We start from the raw sequence: 10015 nt of genomic DNA, 5'->3' as shown, positions 1-10015 counted from the left end.
AGTGGGAGATCATTGGAAGAGAAACTTATGTCACTTTGTGTAATTTCACACCATTTGCAGCACAAATGTAACATGAGCATAACAATGTACAGTAAATGCATGGGAACAACAGAACGTGGGAGGCTATTGTTTAGGGAGCATATGCTTTTTATATTGTATTGCGCCCTTGTGTTAAACATTGACACTAGGACACCTTTTGCATTAAAATGTTGTTTGTAGTGATGAAGTTGAATTTCGATTATTTACGGATAATTGTGTATACTTTTCTTAATTTTTTTCTTAATTGCGCAAAAGCAAATCATGCAAATGTCCTACACCTCTAAAGTTAAAGCGTGCTCCGCGGGGTTCTATGAGCCCTCTAGAGTCAAGTATTTGGGGGTTAGTGGACCAATTGTTTTTGAAAGATTAAAATCGACAGGCGCCATTGTGCACCTTTTTAATTGCTCGCCAACTGCTGCTGTAATTGTCCGCTCAGGTAGCTGAAAATATTGGAGGGTCGTATTTCCTCTTCCTCAGTAAAGTGCTGTCTTTTCCCAGGGACGAAGTCAGTGCTATTTAAATACCCTAAACATGTAACATTTAACTAAATAAAGTGTGTAAATGCCTCTAAGCAGGTTTGTAGCCCGTGGTGAGAAACGGAATCTCGCCAAGGAACGAAAATGTAGGAAAGAAGAAGATGCAGGAGAGCAGGACCTCCCTTCTGACTGGAAGAATGACCATCTGGCCGACTTCTTGAGTGAATGACTGAATGAAAGAATAAATAATGTCTTTATGAGCTTCTGGGTGGCTGGGGGGCATGTCTTTTGCCGATCATTGCCCTCAGTGCTACACATCAGAGAGCCGCTAGAGGTCACTACTCGACCTGTTTGCTTTTATTCCCGCTACTCCCAAGGGTTTAGCGGAAATATCCCGATAATTACCAGTAATTTGTTTATTTATGATTATAATATAACGCATCTAGACCCTAAGAACAGTGTTGCTGTGAGCTTTAGAGAGGATAACATAGAAATAATAATGAAGAAACAATGAATCGTCGGTATAAGCAACATTTTAAAGATTAAGGGACATATTTACAAGGGGATTGTGCCACCGGAACGTCATTTTTTTGGGCGTTCCGATGGCGCAATACCCTGCACCATATTTACAAAGTGGCGTTAAGACACTTTTTGTGGCTTAACGCTGCTTTGTAAATATTCTACCCATTCACGCAGGTCTCTGCGTGAAAGGGGCGCGCAGTGGGTGTTGCTGTGGGTGTTCCACCGCAACACTCATTGCTTTTTTATGCTGCCCCAGACTTATAAGGAGGTGTGAATTTGAGGCAGCGCCAAAAACGAATGCCATGCAAGTGCAGGTGTTAGATTGCCGCAACGAGAAATACTTTTATTTCTCTTCGTTTTTGCTTTTCCTATGTGTGCTGTAAAGAGCAAAATGCTATTAATGATTGCTTATGTGCAGGAAGGGACACCCTACTGCACATAAAGAACCATTCCCTGCAACGCAGGCCCCCTTGTACCATGGTGTAAAGGTGCCTGCATTGAGGCTAGGCAGCTAATCTTAGCGCCAGGGAAAACACAGGTGTGTGTCGTATTGTAGAAAATATGGCACATCCCTGCATTTTGAAAAGGTCAGATTGTGGCGCTGCCAATTGTGGCGCAGTTCCATGCTCTGACATTTTGTTGTACATATGCCCCTAAATCCATGGCTGACCCTTTCCTCATTGCATCTTAACACCCGCATTACAGTCGTATTTGATTTTCAGTGTTTATTCCTCTTAGTTGTATATTCAATAAATGTAAGCAGTGCAAACTATACATTATTTGTTCAGTACCTTTCTAGTTTTAAAACTTTGAGAAAAGATAATAGTACATATGTCACAAAAGAATGACCTCAGTATTAAAAAAAATGGGACAGTAAAACATTTACATTTTCAGTACCTTTGTACCACACTTTACCACGCATGGTGTGAAATTTGAGAGAGCTGACAAACATAATGTGTGTCTAGTCACAGTTTGCAGGGCTTTCTTTACTCATAAGCGCTGTTTCTGGGAGGAAAAGCATATTTTATCTCACAATTGAAACCATTAGTGCAGTGACATCTTAAGGGTTTTCGGGTACCAGGGGCAAAAGTGTATTTGGTTTCCTGTTTAGAACAGCTTTGTGTTTATGATCCAATTTTAGATCTTTCGTGCCCTCCTCGGCCAGGAAACTGGTACAAATTCTAAATGTGTTTGCATCTCATATTCAGGGATAGTGGCGTTTGATTTCAATGTTTTCAATATTGCAGCTCACTAATATTACTACAAATAATTTCTGAGAAGCCCTTCCATTTCTCATATGTGAGGTCCTGTTTTGATCTAAAACAAACTTTTTTTATGGATTTCAAATGAAGCATAAACACAACATTTCTCTGCAAAATGTCTGTAATAGACTCACACATCACTCACATTAAAAATAAATTAAAGGAAAACAGTATTTAAAAATTCCGTTGAAGAATTATTAAAAGTCATCTGGCTAGACTCTGCTAAGCAGAAGGCCCAGGTCCAGAGTCCAGTTTGCCCATGCCTTAAAACGTCTTTGCATTAGTGCATCCATGTTATTGAGTGGTAGGAAAATATGAACCAAGAAAACCTTTATTGTATATCCCCCAATAAGCCGCTGCAGGCAGTTACTGGTTGTCTCTAAGTCCAATCAACAAATATTATCCCTTTCTTCTATATTTTGATCCAGTGGTCTTCAAGGTACACCCAAATCTCTACAGCAGATGCAAGAAAACAAACCGAAATTGACGTAGGACTACCTGATGTCTTAGTTTGCAAATAGTGACGTACTTTAAAACCACTTCGGAGCACATATTACTGTCCCATTGGTATGACGAGCTCGGTGTTAGGGGTTATACCTGTCTTAGGGGGAGAAAAACACCATGTATTTATGTATTGCTAATGTGGAACAGCCACGAGCTGGTAGATGAAAACTAATTTATGTAAAATTGTCTGGATTCTTCAGTAACGTGGCAAGTATTTCTCTGCTTGCTCTAACAATCATTCTGAAATGATTAAGACATCTCTCAAATACCTTTAAAGGGATTTTTTTCCGAAGCGTATTCTGATTTTCCCTTTCAAACCCATTCCCATTATCCTACACCTACTCTTAACTCTTCAAACCACACAAGTATTTCAAGAGCAGAAACCTAACACGACGAATACAAAAAAAACCTTTTACTTATCTATGAACTAATAACCTCTAATCTTGGGTTCCGGAGTACCATGCTACTTGCCGCAAAGCGCTTCAATGCTTCATCAGGGGTAGTAAGTGCTATATATATAACATAGACAATACCAATTTTCGTGTCTATATTGCTGTTGCCGTTAAGGGGAAAAATATTAGCAGCCTATGCTCTCTGCAAGCAAGTTGAACCCAGCGCATATGTTATGGTATGTTATGTTAATTTCGATTTATATAGCGCCAAATCACCGACAGGTCTCTTAGCGCTTGCTTTGGGAACCCGTCCTGGCTTTCCCTGCGAGATAACCCCTACTGGGCATCCCCAAGGTGAAGACCAGGCATCCCATCGCGGTGGGGCCATAGTGGAGATTAAGCAAGCTATTGCCCAGAGTTGCAGAGTTTGAACCCATGATTCGAGTAGGCACCGAGGCGAGAAATATCGAGTCCGTGGACATTTTGAGCTCAAGACCCTGCCGCGTCGGGAATTGAACCCTGGTCCCGGGTCTGACCTCTGCATCAGGGTCTGCCTCCTCTAACAAGTGAGCCACACTTCTCCACAAGAAGCCATAGCATTATTAGAGCACAGAGCTAGGGCTAACTAAGGTTTTCTGTACCAAACCAAGGGCCACATGCATCAAAGGGTGTTGCCCATTCTGTGTCTATGGGAAAATGTGTTCATGCATATGGCCCAAAGTGTCTTATGTTTTACTAAAACTGTGGATGCAAGTGATGTAACAGATAATATGGATTTAGAGCCAGTGTAAATGTGTAGGACAGACTATGTAAGGAACAAAATGGACAGATGAAATTGATTCTGGATCAGCAAGAATCAAAGAGATGGTCAGGCGTTGTCTAACCAACTGAATACAAAGTTTTTGACTAGATACTTGTGAGGGTTTAGGGGCAGGTAAAATCATACAATTTGTAGCAAAATATAGTCACATTTGCATAACTTACATCAACTGTCATGAAATGTGTTTACCGGTACCTCATATGAAAACTGAATTCAAAACTTAGACACTGACAGAGAGATGGATTGTGGAGAAATCAGTGCTCATTTAAGATATTTCCTATTCAAACACAAATACTATGGGTGAAAATAACCTTCAGTTTACACCTGTATAAAAATTAATTTACCTTGGCCACAACTAGGTTCCTGCTTTGGTTATGTGTCTATACGCCCTTGATATTCAAAGTAATTAGCCAAGACAGTCCCCCAGCGCCTACCATGGAGTTGGTCATGTTTAATCTTTGCTACATCTTCAAGGATAGCTCAACACCAGATGCTTCTTGGCTACACCCCGAATATATCAATAACACACCACCATCCAACTCTACTTCATGATGCGTTGTGCCTAGAAGCCATCCCAGGTGCATGTTGGGGCAGTTTTATTCCTATATTACCTTAGAATACAAACTATATTAACTCATCAGCCATACCATCCTCATCTGCCAAAAGGGTATGCACTTCTAGGTTTTCTACAAGCCAAGACGGAGCTAATATTGACCAACGACACTGATGTTATTTGCGCCACTCTCCATGCAACTTCTCTCAAAGCAGTGCTTAATTTGAACCAGTAGTTTCTGGTGCTCAGCACCGGCACTTAATCATCAACAGCAGCACTTTTCAGGAGAATTAATTTAGGACACATTAATTTAGGGGGAGATTAAGTGATCTGCCCAGAATCACAGGACGTTAAGCCAACACTAAGACTCAAATTTGGTTCCCAAGTTCCTAAGTCTGCAGCTCTGGCCATTATGCTACTTCCTCTCCCTACTTTCATGGTAAGCAGTTGGTTCTGTTTTAGGCGGCGCCAACAGGAAAAATGGGCTGGTGCAAGCTGCCTCCTGACGAGACCCCTGGTGCATACTTTTTTACAAATTAACCACTGGTTCAAAGTACCAGTCATAGTTCTGCTAAGATATTGCTGAATGCTGCTTAAATTCCAGTGCTTAAAGTCCAGACAGGTAAAATTGAATTTTCTTTAATTATTCATGAAATGTTTAATATCATGCCGACATTGGCAAATTTGGAAGCTTATAAAAATAAATCATAATAAATTGGAAATGTTATTATTAACTCGGACCAGATGCACCATTTCTTCTGATCTTCTCTTTTTTTCCAATTACCTGGCCGTCATTTATGCACGTTGATGATCCTTCAATGATAGCATCATTCCAGATCAGTTCAATTTCATATGCTGACGACACCCAACTCATTCTGGTGTTGGATGGGGAACGGCCGGGTGCCGAGGAAGATCTCAAGGAATGTCTAGCAGCAACTTTTAAATGGATGACTAACAATCATTTAAAATGTAATGCTGGAAAAACAGAAATCCTGCCATTTGGGAGTCATAATTTGTTCTCCCCAAAAATGTGTTGGCCTGCGGATGCAGAAGCCCCTCCCAACACAATTACATCTGCCCGCAATTTGGGCATCAAATTTGACGACCAATTGTCCTTTAAACATCAAGCGGTGGCAGTAGCTGGGACATGCTTCCAGATCATAAAAGCTCTGAGAAAGTTCTTCGACCTACTCCCGTTGTCGGCTAGGAAAACAGTTGCAGTGGCCTTAATAAGTTCTAGGCTGGACTACTGTAACAGCCTATATGCTGGAGCCAACAAAACCGTTCCCCACAAGTTACAAATGGTCCAAAATGCAGCGGCCCGCCTTGTATTACGTTGGCCTCGTAGGTCCTCAGCCTCAGCAGCACTTAATACTCTCCACTGGCTGCCAATAGGTAAAAGAATCCTGTTTAAAATCCTTACAATTACCTTCAGGGCATTCCATCAGCAGGGTCCAAAATACCTATGCAATGGTCTCAAAAGATACCACCCGACACGTTGTCTGAAGTCTGCCAGTCAGAATCTACTCACACTTCCCCGATTCAAGCTGGCAACAAAAGGGGGTAAATCCCTTTTTGTATTAGGGACCAAGGCCTGGAATAACCTTCCGCCATTTCTACGATCACTGTCCCAAGAAACCCATTTTAGGAAGGCACTAAAAACTTGGGTCTTCTCTTTGTCCGATGCGGCATGCAGGGCGCTGCTGTAATTTGTGGTGTAGTGTGCAAGTCATCCTTTCTCTCCAACCCCTTCATCTGAGTTGGGTGAGCGCCAAGATACTCCTTGGAGTGAAAGCAGCGCTATAGAAGTGTCTCTTACATTACATTACATAGCTCCTGCAAAAAGACGTCTATGTCGTTGAAATTACTTGACACTAGTTTTTTTCTTTTGCCAGGCTCCTCGTTATCAACTTAAAATGATTGGCTAGAGAAATACATGCTCTTATAATACACAGGCGCTTGCAATCCATGCATAAAAGCCCTTCTACAATGTCCTCATTACAGTTGAGTTGTGACATCTGTAGTCACCTGTAATAAAGAAATTACCTAACTTCTTATCTATTTTGAGGTATTACAGCTGAGTTCTGAGAACACAGATCCTGGTGCCAGAGTCAACAGTCGAGGTGAAAGGCAGGTCTTGGAGCCTAATTACAGCTGCAGTTTAAACAAGGAAATTGGTATAAGGCTTTTACTTTACTGTAAAAAAAATTCAAAAAGAAAAAGTGATAAGCTGAAAGGAACTGTTTATTACATGTCTATTTTTTCATGCTATGGGTCATTACACAAAAGACAGCAGAACCTCTGCATGTTTCTACCCAATCTGAGCAGCAGCATTTTTAACCTGACTTACTTGAAACTGATTTTCATTTTTTTTGTGCAAAAATTACTAATTGGTTTTTGGTGTGTGTAATTTTGCAGTACTTATTCTGCTTTTATTCTTTTGATATGCAATGATTTAGTCAGTTTGTTGAAGGGTAAATGTATGTGTGACCATGTATTATAAGTAATAAAGTACCCCATGTTTACATTAATAGGATATCTCAGAGTTCCTTGGCCGTATAATAGAACTCAGCCTAATTTCTCTATACGGTTACGTAACTCCTCAAGGACACAAAATATCCTGATAATGGACAGCGGTGGGTACTTAATCCCATATATAATTCTTCAAGCATCCATGGAAGTACTCCCCGTGAAAGACATGATTTCAGAATGTGAAGATTTATTGCTTATCTACTAATCTAAATAAATGAATTAAAATATATTGGGTGATTCCCCAGAGTGTCCAGGTTACAAAAGAGACCTGGATGGGTACACGTGTGTCCTGCAGCCACTTATTTAAGTGCAGGTAAGATGTTTTTTATTGTTTACATTTATTTATATCTCTTGTATTGTTAGCTCCATCCCCACAAATTGTCTTAGAGAAGAATCAGCTTTTATATGGAGTATAGAGAGATCTGGATTCACCTTTATTAGGTCTCGCGACCTATCAATGCGCATGCGCATTGAGCGGAGCGAGAATTCAAGTGCTCAAAATGCTCGTCAAACCAAGGGCTTTTTGGTGTGGTTTTCTTTGAGTTCACGTGAATCACGTGACCAAACAAGCACGCGCATCAGCCTCCCTCCCTCCCTCCCTCCTAATTGCAGTTTTTCGCGGCCGCCACCACATCAAAGGGCTTCTCCCAGCGTGCGGTCTGCGGCTTCTTCTCCCCTAATTATTCATGGCTGGCCGGAGGCCGGCCGTAATCACTGTTTACTTTTTGTCTCCGGTCTTTGAGATCATGACTGCACATATGTTTGAAATAGTCACACACGAAATACACTACTACTACAGTCAAACAACGCATGAACTCTTATGTTGTATTTGTTAATTATACGTAATTTGTTTGGTCACCTGGGGTTTTTGAAGGCGTGCTAGGAGTGGCTCTTTTTACGCTGTATTTTGTATTTTAAGAGTCCAGACACATCCTTGTACTTTACAAACTAAGAACAGTGACAAATTAAAACCTTATTGAAGGCACACACGGCCTTTATACTACATACACATCTGACGCCCTCTCTCTCGTGGACATCCGGGCGTTCTTCCACCCTATCGATAATTACAGCGAGCCCGTGCCTTGTATTCTATTAGTCAGTGGTTAATTTGTAACTGACACATGCAGACATGGAATGATGAATTCCTTAGTGTACTCTGGCGATTTATTATGCGATCGTCTTCAGACTGGTGCAAATATTTTCAATGTCTTTCTTTCTCTCACATGTGCACTGACCCTTTATTCGGATTCAACACGTACACGCTTGTGTTCACACTATAAATACATATGTGCAGACAGGGTGCCTCTCACACGCGCGCGCATTCACTCATTCTGACCTCTACATAACCAACACAGAGGTATAATGCTTACAGACTATGCACGTGTAAACCGAAACAAACACACGGTTACACTTGCGGGCTCTTAGGCCACTACAACATACATATACAACCACCACAATACTGATGCCAGGGGTGCACGCAAGTGTGTAGAAACACATTTTTCACTCTTCACGCAAACAAGTTCATATACAAGATCAGCACATGTATAGACAATTCACCTAACCCCTACATGCAGCCACAACAATTGAGCACATAAGAACAACACAGATGAAAGGAGGAAGGCTTGCTGGCAGCTATGACGAAAGTAGGCACACAATATTAGTGTGTACTATGCAATCAGGACACATGTGCCCCCATAGGTAATTAAAACAAATACCAGCAATCAGTGTACACACGTGCAGCCACACACTATGCACATTTCCTTTATGCGCCATCATGAACTCAGTCAGGCAGTATTCACTCGTATGTAGACACAACCTTTGTACACGCAGTGTTCAGTCGCACCCATGTAACGAATAGGCTTTTTAACAGTCGCAATAATAAGCCACAGAAACACAGCTAGTCCGTGCCTTGTAATCCCCAAGTGGTTTATTTGTTTAAAAAAAAAATAAGTGCATGGGCTCTCGTAAGGAGGCACCTTGCGCCAGTCCTCTGCTCCTGTTAGTGCTGTCTAAAACAGAACCAACTACTAACCATGAACAAGAGGAGATGATGTGGCATAACGGCTAGAGCCGCTGACTTCGGAGCTGGAGAACCAGCATCTAGTCTACAGACTTGGCCTAACATCCTGTGATTATTCTGGGAAAATCACTTAATCTCCCCATGCCCACCAAAAATGAATATGCTCTTAACTGGTGCTCATGAAAAGCACCGGTGACGATGATTACGTGTTGGTGCTGAGTACCGGAAACCACTGGCTCAAATTAAGTACTGCTATTAGTTCACAAAGTGGTGCACTCAGCAAGGAAGTGCATTGTGCTGCCACCTGCAGCGCAGGATACAGCTTCCACCGTGGCGATGTTTACAGCCTTACTCAGGAAGAAACACGTGCAGTGTGCCTAAAGAGTAAAGTGTTGCATTCACACCCAAGTACCCAACAGGTGTTTGGCCTGTATCCTACTGCACCGTGTTTTCGGCTGTAGCAGACAAACACAACATGATGACTGATACACAATAACTGACAAGGGGGAAGCATTAAACACCCTCTGCATTTGTCTCCTCCACCAGGTATTTATCACCACAGTGTCTCTAGTGGCCTGGTTTTTTTAAATCCAAGTTTACACGACGGCTCAAAGCAGTGAAATAAAACAAGCCGAGGGAGGTGAGGGAGAGGAGTGAGCAACAAGAACAGACCGGGGTGGGGTAAGCTACTTGAGTGACTGGGAGGAGGGTGGGACACCACACCACTGCAGATAACATAACACTATAGAAGCCAGCTTTGTGTGTCATTTACCAACAACGTTGAGCTACAGAAACGTGTACAGTACTTTAGGAAAACAACCAACGGGGATTGACCGTTCAGTTCACAGTAGGCTGTCAGTCGGAAATCAACCGCTGCTGCAGGGAAACCATGTCC

Source organism: Lissotriton vulgaris, chromosome 12, assembly GCF_964263255.1.
Source record: "Lissotriton vulgaris chromosome 12, aLisVul1.2, whole genome shotgun sequence".
In the NCBI taxonomy this organism is placed as follows: Eukaryota; Metazoa; Chordata; class Amphibia; order Caudata; family Salamandridae; genus Lissotriton; species Lissotriton vulgaris.
This window is presented reverse-complemented; position numbering follows the sequence as displayed.